Raw genomic sequence first — 15,509 nt, 5'->3', positions numbered from 1 at the left:
ACTTTGGTAAGAAGTAGAAAAAAAAAAATGCTTTCCTTCGTCCAGGTAGATGCTGCCAGGACGGGGCTAATGACTTCACTAACGGACTGACTTCAGGTTGGATTTCAGCCTGCAGACCAGACATTAAATGTCCTGCACAACTGGACAGCCACAGCCCTGATGGGCATGATCATTCTTTCAAAAGCAAGATAAAAACTGATAAATAAATAGAGGTTAGCAAGCTAGAGAAAGCTAGAAGCGAATAGCAAAGCCCTTACTCAAAAGCTACTTCAATTACAAATTGCACTAAAAGCTCTTCATGCATTAATTGTTCAGGGACCACAAAAGAGCCATGATAATGATGAAAGTGTATAATGAATTTTACCTTTAGGATCCCAGAAGATTCTTGACCTCCTCCCAAAGTTAAGGTGGAATGGCCGTCAAGGTGCTGGTTTTATTCTCCATCCCCTGAACCAGTATCCACACCACCTGTCCACTGCACACTCACGCTCCAAACATACCCTTGCAGGATCCTACTCCAATTCTCTATAATAAGTTAAAATTACAATGTAGAAAAATCCTCTACTCTTCTAAAGATTTGTTCAGGAGAATTTAGGAAAAGAGTGTGTTAGTTACTCTCCTAGGCACTGCCTTTCCTCAAACTCAAGCCAAAGCCCTGAGCATTCTGGGCCAAAATGGCAAGCCGGGAGGCTCCTGAACTCACCTCCTCCCATGGACACACCACATCGATACCTGCACACAGTGCAATTCCCTCTGAAACCCCCCGAACTCCCAGATGAGAGGAAGTGAGAAGAAGACTACAACAAGGAGAAGCTGGATCAAGGGTGAAAGGGAAAGGAATGGACATTAGAGACAACAGCAATGAGGATGAGCAGGACCGTGCACCCCTGCCCTAGCCCAACAAGACAGAAGCATCCAGTTCTACATGTTTCCTGCTTCAAGGGGATCCCGCAAAGCTTTGAATAATGTTTGTTTCATGATACTATGGGCAAAGCCTGTGCTAAACTTCACATACTGTATCTTATTTAATCCTCCTGCCAATTCTCTGAAGTACGGATATTATCCCCATTTCTCAGAAGAAAAAACTGAGTCTTCAAAATGGATGAAAGACCTAAATATGAGACAGGAATCCATCAAAATCCTTGAGGAGAACACAGGCAGCAACCTCTTCGACCTCAGCCACAGCAACTTCTTCCTAGACACATCACCAAAGGCAAGGGAAGCAAGGGCAAAAATGAACTATTGGGACTTCATCAAGATAAAAAGCTTTTGCACAGCAAAGGAAACAGTCAACAAAACCAAAAGACAACTGACAGAATGGGAGAAGATATTTGCAAATGACGCATCAGATAAAGGGCTAGTATCCAAAATCTATAAAGAACTTATCAAACTCAACACCCAAAGAACAAAGAATCCAATCAAGAAATGGGCAGAAGAGATGAACAGACATTTTTCCAAAGAAGACTTCCAAATTGCCAACAGACACATGAAAAAGTGCTCAACATCACTCGGCATCAGGGAAATCCAAATCAAAACCTCAATGAGATACCATCTCACACCAGTCAGAATGGCTAAAATTAACAAGTCAGGAAATGACAGATGTTGGCTAGGATGCGTAGAAAGGGGAACCCTCCTACACTGTTGGTGGGAATGCAAGCTGGTGCAGCCACTCTGGAAAACGGTATTGAGGTTCCTCAAAAAGTTGAAAACAGAGCTACCCTACGACCCAGCAATTGCACTACTAGGTATTTATCCCAAAGATACAAATGTAGTGATCCAAAGGGGTACGTGCACCTCAGTGGTTATAGCAGCAATGTCCACAATAGCCAAACTATGGAAAAAGCCAAGATGTCCATCAACAGATGAATGGATAAAGACGATGTAGTATATATATAAAATGGAATATTATGCAGCCATCAAAAAAACGAAATCTTGCCATTTGCAATGATGTGGATGGAACTAGAGGATATTATGCTAAGTGAAATAAGTCAATCAGAGAAAGACAATTATCATATGATCTCACTGATATGAGGAATTCTTAATATCAGGAAACAAACTGAGGGTTGCTGGAGTGGTGCGGGGTGGGAGGGATGGGGGGGCTGGGTGATGGATATTGGGGAGGGTATGTGCTATGGTGAGCACTGTGAATTGTGTAAGACTGATGAATCACAGACCTGTACCTCTGAAACAAATAATACATTATATGTTAAAAAAAGAAGAAGAAGAAGATAGTAGGAAGGGGAAAATGAAGGGGGGGAAATCGGAGGGGGAGACGAACCATGAGAGACTCTGACAAACAAACTGAGGGTTTTAGAGTGGAGGGGGATGGGGGGGAATGGGTTAGCCCAGTGATGGGTATTAAAGAGGGCACGTATTGCATGGAGCACTGGGTGTTATACGCAAACAATGAATCATGAAGCACTACATCAAAAACTAATGATATAATGTACAGTGACTAGCATAACATAATAAAATAAAATTAATAAAAAAAAAAAGAAAAGAAAAAACTGAGTCTTAAAAACACTGAGTATCTAGGGGCGCCTGGGTGGCTCAGTCGTTAAGCGCCTGCCTTCAGCTCAGGTCATGATCCCAGGGTCCTGGGATTGAGGCCCGCATCGGGTTTCCTGCTCGGCGGAAAGCCTGCTTCTCCTTCTCCCACTCCCCCTGCTTGTGTTCCCTCTCTCACTGTGTGTCTCTCCATCAAATAAATAAATAAAATCTTTAAAAAAAAAAAAAAAAACCACTGAGTATCTTGCCTGGTGAAGGCAGGGCTGGAATTTGAACGGCAGACAGTGTGCCTCCAGGACCACTCCCTTTCAACACCACAGTATAATGGAGGATACCCATGCTGTCCTCCAAAATGTTCCTTTGAATCCATATATTAGGCTGGATAGACTGAACCATCTTTTTTGAAATACTTCTTAAAAAGGAAACTCATTAGCACTTTCAATATTCCTGATTGCCCATCCTTAACGCTCCACATTTGCCTAGTGTTGATTTTAGTGCACCCTATAAGATTGTAGTGACCTGCAACTCGCAGTTTCGGCATTGAGTTCAACTCTGTTGCAACTGCCATGTTCGTCTTCCCACTCCAGTCTGATGACAAGCTGTCCTACGCATCAGAGAGAGCTGGGTTCAGCTGGAGGCAGGCAAAACCCCTGGCCTGAGGACTCAGAGGCGTAGCCAAGGACAGTAGAGCTCTTTTCCAGGAGCTCAAAGACAAATGTTTTCTTTCTCTCAGGTTTCACCCTAGTGCTTTATGCACTGAGTGAACGTGTTTGTTCTTGAGAACCAGCAACTCACCTAGGAAATCTCATAACACTTTACACCTAGTATTTTAATACCAGGTGAGAAACTTTACTGGAAAAAAAAAAAAAGATTCTGTACCATTAGCTAGTTGAGAGTTTCTCAGTTTGCAGATTATAAAGAGCTGCTGGAATGGAACTCACAGTACTCCAAAAACTATTAAAACAGGATCGACTAGAATTAAACCTTCCCCTGTAATTTTTAGACAGTCAACAGGTTTTTAAGGGACATAACCAGCATATTAATTCCATTTTTACTAATCCTTTCTTGTAAAGAAAGAGAAGAAAAAGAAACAATTAGAGAAAGTGGGAAAAAAAATTACAAAACTTAGGGAAAGAGGAAAGACCATTTAAAATTAAAAAGAGAAGAAAAAGAATGACAGAGTTCCTGCTCAAATTTCATTAAGACAGAGTAATAGAATCTGTTGAAATGCAAGAGCTCTGCCATCAGGCACAGGATTCTTCCATCTCAACAGCCAGCCAGGCAGCCAAACAGGCTGCCTCTTCTCCCCCTAAGAGTGTCGACTGCCACCAACATGGATATCTCTTCCTGTTTTAGGCTCCCTGGGCAATTAGAAAATTCCCTTATATCTAAACAAAATTTTTCTAGTTGTACTTTCACCCATTGTTCTTAGTAGCATCATGTAAAGTAGTGCCTGTCCAACCACCTGAGGTAAAGGCCAGATTTTTTGTTTTTGTTTTTTGCCAATTCACCACAGATCACATGCTTAAATATTGTGGCAACATCAAATTGCTATAAAAGTTTCTTTAAAAAAAAAAAAAGATTTATTTATTTATTTTGAGAGAGAGAGATAGAGCATGGGGAGCAGGGGCAGAGGGAGAGGGAGAGAGAATCTTAAGTGGACTCCACGCTGAGCGTGGAGCCCGAGGTGGGGCTCGATCTAGAGACCCTGGGATCAGAACCTGAGCTGAAACCAAGAGTCAGATGCTTAACTGACTCCACAACCTAGACGACCTGAAAGTTTCTAAAGTTTCTAAAGTTTAAGCTCAGTTTCTGAATTTATCAGACTGGTAACAAGCGGGTCGCAAGCCAGCGCCATCTGCAGACCACACTTGGAGTAGCACTCAGAAAGTACTAACGACAGAGTGTGGCTGGGGTTCCTCCAGAAGCCAATGCTGAGGCAAGGATTCTACTGCACACAGTTTACTTTGGAAACGAAATCATTAAGCACTAGGAATGGAGTAGGAAAGTAGTGCAGAGAAGGAATAATATGTGGGTTTTCAAGCCAGTTTCCACTGTGGGCGCAACTCCACTGGAAACTCTGGAAGATAGTGTTAAATATATCTCAGATTTATCCCTATCAAGGGGAAAGGAAGATGGGGGTTTTATGCAACAAATCCCCGTTCGTTATTGGATAGAAGAAGCTTCTAGGGCATTAACTTCTGGCTCTTCTGACCTCTACTATCCTCTTGCCGCATATGGCACTGTGGCCAGAAGAAACGCCTGCAGGCAAAGTGTCACAGGTGTTCACACAAGCAGCTTTCAGTCTGAGGAGGTGAACGCCAGCAGAGGAGGGTACAACACGAACAGCCCCTACACAGTGCAGTTCAAAACTGTGCAGAGGGTGTGAACAGAGAGTTCAAGGGGGGAGAATGGCTCTCCAACATATGAAAAGATACTCTCCGACATTTATAAACAGATGCATGAAAACTGAAACTAGATTGAGTCTAAGAGTTTGAGCACACTCTGTGTGGGTGAGGCTGTGAAGACGTGTATTGGCATATACTGCTCTTGAATGTGCGAAGTGGGACCACCCCTATGGACAGCAATAAGGCAGTATCTTTCAAGATTAAAAATGCATAGTTGGGGCGCCTGGGTGACTCAGTCAGTTAAGCATCTGCCTTCAGCTCAGGTCATGATCCTGGGGTCCTGGGATCGAGCCCCGCGTCAGGCTCCCTGCTCAGCTAGGAGTCTGCTTCTCCCTCTGCCTCTCCCTACCTCGTGCTCTCTCTCACTATCTCTCTCTCAAATAAATAAAATCTTAAAATAAAGAAATAAGTTAATTAATTAATTAATTAAAAATATATGCATAGTTAAGTTTGAACCCAGGGGCCCCACTCCCAAGAATTTATCCTATGGATATGCCTGCAAGAATTCGAGGTGAAAAATAGGTATTGCTACTCATTTTTTCTTCTTTTTTCGTGAATAACAACATTGTAAAAATAGAACACGGGCAAGATTTCAAGCACTGATGTTTGGAACGGGTTATCTGTGATGCTTTCACAGAATGGAATTCTATACAACTGTCTAAAACAAATGAGGCACCTTCTATATATATGTGTGTGTGTGTGTGTGTGCGTGTGTGTGTGTATGGAAAGATCTCCAAAATACATTGAGTAAAAAAAATCAAGGTGCAAAATAACATGCATAATTTGATTCCTTTTGTATATGTGTATTTGCTTGTAATTGCCTAAAGAAACACTGTGGGAGGATTGAAAAGAAATGAATAAAAAAAAAAAAATCACACCGAAACAGGATGGGAGAACAGAGTAGAAACAGAAGTAGAAGCACTGATATCTTTTACATCACTTTGATTTTTTGATTATATAAGTAGTTTACCTAATTTTTTAAAATTAATTTAAAAAGGAATTGGTTGCATGTTTCTGCTAAGTCTTCTCTTGTTCAAGCTAAATCTCTCCAGCTCATCCAGTCTTTCCTCTTAGATAATAAGTTCCAAGTCTTTCATCACACCGTTCCCTCATCTTTTGGCCTCCTACAAACATTTCAATGTTCCCTGAACTAAAAACAGAACTCTAGATGAGGTGTAGTCAGGCTGGGGCACAATATGATTGTCGCTTCCTTATTCTGGATCATTAATGTACGTCTCTATTAATGTAGGCAAGCTTGTATTAGGTTGCCATTGTGAGGGTTTTTTTGATAGTCAATAACATGCCTAAATTCTTTTCACAGAAAATGTTAAGTCTAGTCTCTCCATGATCTGCCCCAGTAGCCCCATTTCAGCCCCCTCCACCACCAATACCAACCACCCAATACTGATCACCACAAATATTTTTAAACTTATATGTAAAGTAAAAGTAAATAAGCACTCTATACTATCTTCGCTATAATTCTGGAACTCTAAAACTGTTCTAAAATAAAAGGGTTATTTTTAAAAAGCAGACAAACAATCCACCCTATCCTTATTAAAGTTTATTTAGTAGAAAATAACCTATTCTTCTGGCCTGGAAGATTGTTTTAAATATTAATTGCACTTTCCAACACGTGTGCTGTCCACACATTTCCTAAATATAGCTTCCATGTCTTTATTTTAGTTTTTGATAACAAATATAGAAACATTTTATCCATAACCTCCAACTTCAACTGCAATATTTCATAGGCTAGATGAAGCCTAGAGATTATCTAATCTAATAAACTCATTTCACAGATGTGGCAACTGAAGCCCAAGGGGGTGAAGTAATTTCTGCAAGGTCACATGGCTACATTGTAACAAAGCAGAATTAGACGAGAGATGACCTGATTCCCAGGCTCAGAGTTTTTCTGGTCCTTTTGGAAGCACATGACTCCGTTGAAAAGAAATTGGCTGGAGATCAAAATCAAAATGTTCAAAAGGACAGAATGAACAGAAACAGGTATAGCCAGTTACTGATTTTTTACTTTTCAGTCAAGTGATGACTACTTTGCCTTTAGAAAAGTGACAAATAAAGACTAAAAGAACAGCATTATACAATCTAATAGTGATTTAGATTGCTTATGATTATTAGAATGCTAAATAATGATAAATGATATTTAACTCCTTTCACATTCTCTAATTAAAATAATATTAGAGCCTTAGTAGACATTTGAGGAATATCCAGCAACAAACATTATACATTATTAATCTCTGTTGGACTCTTTTCCCATATGAAGAAGATTTTGTCAAATTGCTTTAATATAAAAGAAATTTACGGTAAAAGTGTTTTTATGGCTAAATATATCAAGTAGACATCAGTGGCAACCATAGAGATATTCCATCCCATGGCCCTTCAAGAGAACCAGCTGATTGACAGCCTCCAGCTGCCACATCCTGGGATGCACCACCTCATCCACTCAATCCATGATCCACATTGAACCGGGGCTGCTCCTGGCCTGTGACTGAGCATGACAGGGACTGGACCCAAGCAATGACCGCTTCGTGCAAGATTTCGCTAATGGGCAAGTTTTGTTTGAGTATTTCCCATTGCCCTGCCCCACCATGAGTCTTTCACATCTGCTCCAGGATCTGAAACTCTTCCTACCTGATCTGTCACCTTCGCCTTTCACAGGTATGAGACCTGCATTGCAGTAGGAAGGCTCCCTCCCGCCTATTCCTTCAGGCATTTCCTCCAACGCATCTCTTGCTCTACCTTGCTGTCTGCTTCTTGGAGGACCAAACTGACAAAGCATCAGTGGCTGGAAAGCCACAAAATCAATTATTTTTATTATAATGCATCTTAAAACTCATAACATGTATTGTGTCTTTCACTGAAATAAACCCTTCCACAATTAGTTTCACGAACTCGTATATTAAGAGAAGACAAGCACAAATAAGACACGCGTAACAGAACATGCTGGGAAAGTGCTACTGGAGGTGGTATGGACTCTCCCAAGCTCCAATCTCTTACCCATAAAACAGAAGATAACATGTGTTCCTAAAGATTTAAAGACATAAAATATCCTGCAAAACACACAAAGGAAAAATATGTATTTCTATTTCACCGAAAATTATTAAACTGATGGTCTCAGAGAGGGGCTAAATGTGCTGGGGGGGAAGCGAAGGGAAGAAGCTTAGGCAAAAGAAGTTGAAAATGGCCAAATCTGAGTGAAAGGTATGAGTTTAGCCCCTCCTCTGCCCAGAGACTGAGGCAGCTGGAGGAATGAGGGTTGCGGAATGAAGCATCCCAAGTGATGAGATATGCCTTACTGAGTCTTAGTAAGACACAAAGGTTTTTGTAAGAATCTTCTGACAATGCAATGAAGTGCTCTAAGAAACATCTCTAAGGACCCTCCAAGCAAAGAGCCTAAATCAGACCAATTCTTAACAGCACTACCATGTAGCCAGAGGAACCAGAATGAAGATGCCAACCACCATGGGCACAGGAGCAGACCCCTCCCCATCTTCTAGCCACAAGCAATGATCAGATTCTGTTTTGATAAAAAAGTGAGGGGGCATAAGCCACAAAGAGTTACTTAGATTGAAAATTCTATTGGCTAGTTGAGTGGTAGCTCCATGAAGAGTTACTCCGATCTAAAGAATTAAAGAATTGTGGATTCCTTATACCCAGGAGTTGTGTATCAAAAGTTATGGAAAGATAAAAATGACAATTGACTGATGTCAAAAAGGAATTGGGAAAAAAGAGCAAAAAATGAGAAATATGAATAGATGCCATAAATGCATAGAAAGGGAAAAGTGAAGGAACTCAAAGATAAAGTTGTTGTTGTTAAGATTTAGGAGAAAGTACTAAAAATAGCCAGCAAACAAAGATCTAGTATAAATGCAATTGGAGAACTGTAAGATAACATCTAAGAAATGGAACAAATAAAATATTTACGACTGTAATTCAAGAAAAGTTTCTTGAAAATAAAAAGAAAAAAAAGTTTTCCCGAATTTAAAAGTTCTTGGATCTAGATCAAAGAGAAATGCTGTATTAATCTATAAATGATATATTTTATTGGACATATCTTAGTAAAATTATTAAACCTCAAAGATAAGGAAAAAATTCTTTAGGTAGTCAGAAACAATGAAAATCAGATTGTTATCCTTTTTTTTAAGATTTTATTTATTTGACAGAGAGAGAGTACAAGCAGGGAGAGGGGCAGAGGGAGAGGGAGAAGCAGGCTCCTCACTGAGCGGAGAGCCCGATGTGGGGCTCAATCCTGGGACCCTGATATCATGACCTGAGCGGAGGCAGACGCTTAACCAACTGAGGCACCCCAGTTCCCCTGTCACCCATTTTCCAAGCAGCAATATTTTAAGGTAAAAAATAATTGGATCAACATCTTTAAGATACTCAGTGAAAGAAAATGTGAGCTAAGGATTTATATCTAGTCAAACTGCTCTTCAAATATAAAGACCACAGAGGTGCCTGAGTAGCTCAGTTGGTTAAGCAGTTAAGCATGGGACTCTTGATTTCAGCTCAGGTCATGATCTCAGGGTCATGATCCAGCACGCCTCGGGCTCCACCCTGGGCATGGAGTGGAGCCTCTTAAGATTCTCTCTCTCTGGCGCCTAGGTGACTCAGATGGTTAAGTCTCTGCCTTCGGTTCAGGTCATGATCCCGGGGTCCTGGGATCATCCCACATTGGGCTCCCTGCTTCTTGGGAGCCTGCTTCTCCCTCTGACTCTCTCTCTCTCTCTGTCTCTCATAAATAAATAAATAAAATCTTTAAAAAAAAAAAAGATTCTCTCTCTCTCTCTCTGCTCCTCCCCACCACTCTCACTCTCTCTCTGTCTCTCTCAAAATAAAAAACAAAAACAAAATGAACAAAAAAACCTAAAGGCCACAGATAAAGAGCTGTAAACACATTAAAGCTCTTCCTGAAGAAGGTACTAGAAAACAATCCAGCACAAGAGGACTGCAGAAGCTTGAGCATAAGACTGACAGATTAAGTACTGAATATATTCACCCGTAGAACAAAGACTAAAAGATACGGATAAGGGTGACAAAGTAGTATATAAATTCCAAATGTTCTGACAACGTGTAAATAATCCATACAAATAGCAAAAATGGGAAGGGAAGGAAAAGAATATAAGGAAAGTAGAGCAGAAATTAGGTATGCACTTCCCAGCTATACCTTTTAAGATACCCAATGAAAGAAAATGTGAGCTAAGGATATCTCCTGAAGCTGATAAGCCAAATAGTAGTCATTTAATTGTACTTAAGAATATACAGACTAAAATTAGATAAAACTACCATGTTTTGTCTTTTTAATATTAAAGATCAAAATTAAGACAAAAAATGAAATTGAATGGTGAGAGGAAGAGTGGAGGAGAGGTAGCAGTAACCAACTATTTTAGGTACTGATTCTCATAGGAAGTCACCGGACAGGATCTAAGTCAGAGAAGACTAAGGACATTAGCAAAGAAGTAATAATAGAATAACAATGAAAAGTATTCCTAATTATGACCAGATATTAAGACATATTTTACAGCCACTATAATTAAAACAGTGTGGTTCAGACAGACACATAGAACAAAAAAGAGAGTGTATAGATAGGCTCAAGTATGTATAGAAACCCAATATCTGATAAAGGTGGCATCTCAAATTGCTGAGGAAAAAGATGAACTATAATAAATTCTGTTAGGACAACCAGACATAAATTTGGAAAATAGAATAAAATCAGGTCAGTACTTCACACCAGGAAAAAATCAAGATAAATCAAAGTTTAAATGGGGGGGCGGAGCAAGATGGCGGAGGAGTAGGAGACCTGGATTTCGTCTGGTCTCAGGAATTCAGCTGGATAGGGATCAAACCAATCTGAACACCTACGAACTCAACAGGAGATCGAAGAAAAGAATAGCAACAACTCTCTAAACAGAAAAGCGACCACTTTCTAGAAGGTAGGACATGCGGAGAAGTGAATCTGAGGCGATATTCGGGAGGATAGACGGCGGGGGAGGGGCCTCAGTCAGCCGCTTCTGGCAAGTGATAGAGCCCCCGAGCACAAAATCGGAACTTTTAGAAGTCGGCTCCGCTGAGGGACATCACTCCGGTGGCTAAGTGGAGGGGTGGAACCCTCGCGGGACAGTGTGGTCTCAGGACCTTCGGGGTCACAGAAAGACCGGGGGTGCCTGAGTGTGGCAGAGCTCCCAGGTATCGGAGCGGGGAAGCCGGCTGCAGAGACGGAGCCCAGGCGCAGGCTCTCAGCTCGGGGTTGCCATAAACCATGATCCGGGGCACAGTCGGGCCACTGCTCCTCCAGCAGGGACCCAACAAGCGGCAGATCCAGGGAGACTCACTTTCTTCCCCCGGGTGGAGAGGCGCGGGAGCGCACCGCAGGGATCTGCTGGGTTTGGAGACTCCAGACGGAGTCGTGTGCCAGAGATAGAAACGCGCGGTCACAGGCCCAGTGAGCGAGGAGTGCGGCCGGAGACCGGGGAGACAGGAGCGATTGACTGCTTTCCTCTGGGGACGCACTGAGGAGCGGGGCCCCGAGTTCTCGGGTCCTCTGAGGCAGAGATTGGGAGGCCGCCATTTCCTCTCTCAGCCTCCAAAGCTGTACGGAAAGCTTTCAGGGAACAAAAGCTCCCGAGAGCAAACCCAAGCAGATTACTTAGCCTGGACCGGGCAAGGGCGGGGCAATTCCAACTCCAGCAAAGACATTTGGGAACCACGGCAACAGGCCCCCCCCCAGAAGATCAGTGAGAACAGCCAGCCAAGACCAAGTTTACCGATCAATGACAACGGCAGAACTCCAGCGCTAGGGGAATACTGCACATAGAATCCATGGCTTCTTTACCATGATTCTGTAGTCTTTCAAAGTTAATTTTTTTTTTAACTGCCTTTTTTTTTTTTTGAACTTTTCTTTTTCCCTTTTTCAACCAACATCTTATCAATCCTTTTAAAAAACATTTTTATTTATCATTTTTAGAGTCATATTCTATCCCTTCATAGTAGTGACCTGTATTTTTGGCATATATATATAAGTTATTCTCTCTTTAAAATTTTGAGATAGTTTCTTCTAACACATCAAAATATACCCTAAATCTCTAGTGTATGGTTTTTTTCTATTCCCCTGCCTGATCACATTCTCTCCCTTTTTTTTCTTTTTTTTTTTAAATCCTCTTCTTTCTTTTCTCAAACAACTTCTTATCAATTCCTTTTATAAAATTTTTTTTAATTTCCATCTTTACAGTCATAATCCATCCCTTCGTCATATCAACCCTTATTTTTGTACATATATAAGTTTTTCTTTCTTTAAAATTTTGGGAGGCACTTTCTTCTAACAGACCAAAATACACACAAAATCTATTGTGTGGAACTCATCTATATACCAGCCTGATCATATTTGATCATATTCTGGGTTTTTTTTGTTTTGTTCTGTTTCTGTTTGTTTTTATCTTTATCTTTTTCTTTTTCTTTTTTTTTTCTTTTCTTTTTTCTTTCTTTCCCTTTCTTTTCCCACTGCTTCAGGTCTTTTCTGACTTGTTTAGAGTATATTTTCTGGGAACATTGTTACCCTGTTAGCATTTTGTTCTCTCATTATCTATTCTCCTCTGGACAAAATGACAAGACGGAAAAAATCACCTCAACAAAAAGAACAAGAGGTAGTACCGACTGCCAGGGACCTACTCAATACGGACATTACTACAATGACAGATCTAGAGTTCAGAATCATCACTTTAAAGATACTACCTGGGCTTGAAAAAAGCATGGAAGTTATTAGAGAAACCCTTTCTGGAGAAGTAAAAGAACTAAAAACTAACCAAGTCGAAATCAAAAAGGCTATTAATGAGGTGCAATCAAATATGGGGCGCTAACTGCTAGGATAAATGAGGCAGAAGACTGAATCAGTGATATAGAAGACCAAATGATGGAAAATAAAGAAGCTGAGAAAAAGAGAGATAAACAACTACTGGATCACGAGGGCAGAATTCAAGAGATAAGTGATACCATAAGATGAAACAACATTAGAATAATTGGGATCCCAGAAGAAGAAGAAAGAGAGAGAGGGGCAGAAGGTATAATGGAGCAAATTATAGCAGAGAACTTCCCTAATTTGGGGAAGGAAACAGGCATCAAAATCCAGGAAGCACAGAGAACCCCTCTCAAAATCAATAAAAATAGGTCAACACCCCGATATCTAATAGTAAAACTTACGAGTCTCAGAGACAAAGAGAAAATCCTGAAAGCAGCTCGGGAGAAGAGATATGTAACCTACAATGGTAGAAACATTAGATTGGCAACAGACCTATCCACAGAGACCTGGCAGGCCAGAAAGGACTGGCAGGATATATTCAGAGCACTAAATGAGAAAAATATGCAGCCAAGAATACTATATCCAGCTAGGCTGTCATTGAAAATTGAAGGAGAGATAAAAAGCTTCCAGGACAAACAAAAACTAAAGGAATTTGCAAACACGAAACCAGCCCTACAAGAAATCTTGAAAGGGGTCCTCTAAGCAAAGAAAGAGCCTAAAAGCAACATAGACCAGAAAGGAACACAGACAATATACAGTAACAGTCACCTTACAGGCAATATAATGGCACTAAATTCATATCTTTCAATAGTTACCCTGAATGTGAATGGGCTAAATGCCCCAATCAAAAGACACAGGCTATCAGATTGGATTAAAAAACAAGACCCATCAATATGCTGTCTGCAAGAGACTCATTTTAGAACCAAAGACACCCCCAGATTGAAAGTGAGGGGGTGGAAAACCATTTACCATGCTAACGGACACCAAAAGAAAGCTGGGGTGGCAATCCTTATATCAGACAAATTAGATTTTAAACCAAAGACTGTAATAAGAGATGAGGAAGGACACTATATCCTACTTAAAGGGTCTATCCAACAAGAAGATCTAACAATTGTAAATATCTATGCCCCTAACATGGGAGCAGCCAATTATATAAGCCAATTAATAACAAAAGCCAAGAAACACATCGACAATAATACAATAATAGCGGGGCACTTTAACACCCCCTCACTGAAATGGACAGATCGTCTAAGCAAAAGATCAACAAGGAAATAAAGACTTTAAATGACACACTGGACCAAATGGACTTCGCAGACATATTCAGAATATTCCATCCCAAAGCAATGGAATACACATTCTCCTCTAGTGCCCATGGAACATTCTCCAGAATCGATCACATCCTAGGTCATAAATCAGGTCTCAACCGGTACCAAAAGATTGGAATCATTCCCTGCATATTTTCAGACCACAATGCTTTGAAACTAGAACTCAATCACAAGAAGAAAGTCGGAAAGAACTCAAATACATGGAGGCTAAAGAGCATCCTACTAAAGAATGAATGGGTCAACAAGGAAATTAAAGAATAATTTAAAAAATTCATGGAAACCAATGAAAATGAAAACACAACTGTTCAAAATCTTTGGGATGCAGCAAAGGCAGTCCTAAGAGGAAAGTATATAGCAATACAAGCCTTTCTCAAGAAACAAGAAAGGTCTCAAGTACACAACCCAAACCTACACCTAAAGGACCTGGAGAAAGAACAGCAAATAAAGCCTAAACCCAGCAGGAGAAGAGAAATAATAAAGATCAGAGCAGAAATCAATGAAATAGAAACCAAAAGAACAGTAGAACAGATCAACGAAACTAGGATCTGGTTCTTTAAAAGAATTAACCAGATTGATAAACCCCTGGCCAGACTTATCAAAAGAAAAGAGAAATGACCCAAATCAACAAAATCATGAATGAAAGAGGAGAGATCACAACCAACACCAAAGAAATACAAACAATTATAAGAACATATTATGAGCAACTCTATGCCAGCAAATTAGATAACCTGGAAGAAATGGATGCATTCCTAGAGATGTATCAACTACCAAAACTGAACCAGGAAGAAATAGAAAACCTGAACAGACCTATAACCACTAAGGAAATTGAAGCAGTCATCAAAAATCTCCCAAAACACAAAAGCCCAGCGCCAGATGGCTTCCCAGGGGAATTCTACCAAACATTTAAAGAAGAATTAATACCTATTCTTCTCAAACTGTTCCAAAAATTAGAAATGGAGGGAAAACTTCCAAACTCATTTTATGAGGCCACCATTACCTTGATCCCAAAACCAGACAAAGACCCCATCAAAAAGGAGAATTACAGACCAATATCCCTGATGAACATGGATGCAAAAATTCTCACCAAAATACTAGCCAATAGGATCCAGCAGTACATTAAAAGGATTATTCACCACGACCAAGTGGGATTTATCTCTGGGCTGCAAGGTTGGTTCAACATCCGCAAATCAATCAACGTGATACAATACATTAACAAAAGAAAGAACAAGAATCATATGATCCTCTCAATAGATGCAGAAAAAGCATTTGACAAAGTACAGCATCCTTTCTGGATCAAAACTCTTCAGAGTATAGGCACAGAGTGTACGTACATCAATATCATAAAAGCCATCTATGAAAAACCTACAGCGAATATCATTCTCAATGGGGAAAAACTGAGAGCTTTCCCCCTAAGGTCAGGAACGCGGCAGGGATGTCCACTATCACCACTGCTATTCAACA

At 40.5% G+C, this 15,509-nt stretch overlaps 1 protein-coding gene across 5 annotated transcripts in view; it reads right to left on the bottom strand.

Moving 5' to 3' along the window:
* Positions 1-15,509, bottom strand: part of LOC144379563 (uncharacterized) — an 84,884-nt gene that overhangs the window by 21,742 nt on the left and 47,633 nt on the right. The window contains exon 1 of one of the 5 annotated variants that reach the window (XR_013442742.1): positions 365-500. The exons of the other annotated variants lie outside the window; for them this stretch is intronic. The gene's annotated coding sequence lies outside the window, so the exon portion shown is untranslated. Of the gene's footprint in view, positions 1-364; positions 501-15,509 lie in introns of those variants that run through there. 5 annotated transcript variants of the gene reach the window in all.

Source organism: Halichoerus grypus, chromosome 12 (assembly GCF_964656455.1).
Source record: "Halichoerus grypus chromosome 12, mHalGry1.hap1.1, whole genome shotgun sequence".
NCBI classification, from domain to species: domain Eukaryota; kingdom Metazoa; phylum Chordata; class Mammalia; order Carnivora; family Phocidae; genus Halichoerus; species Halichoerus grypus.
The sequence above is the reverse complement of the archived record's forward strand: the minus strand, read 5'-3'. Positions and strand labels throughout refer to the sequence as shown.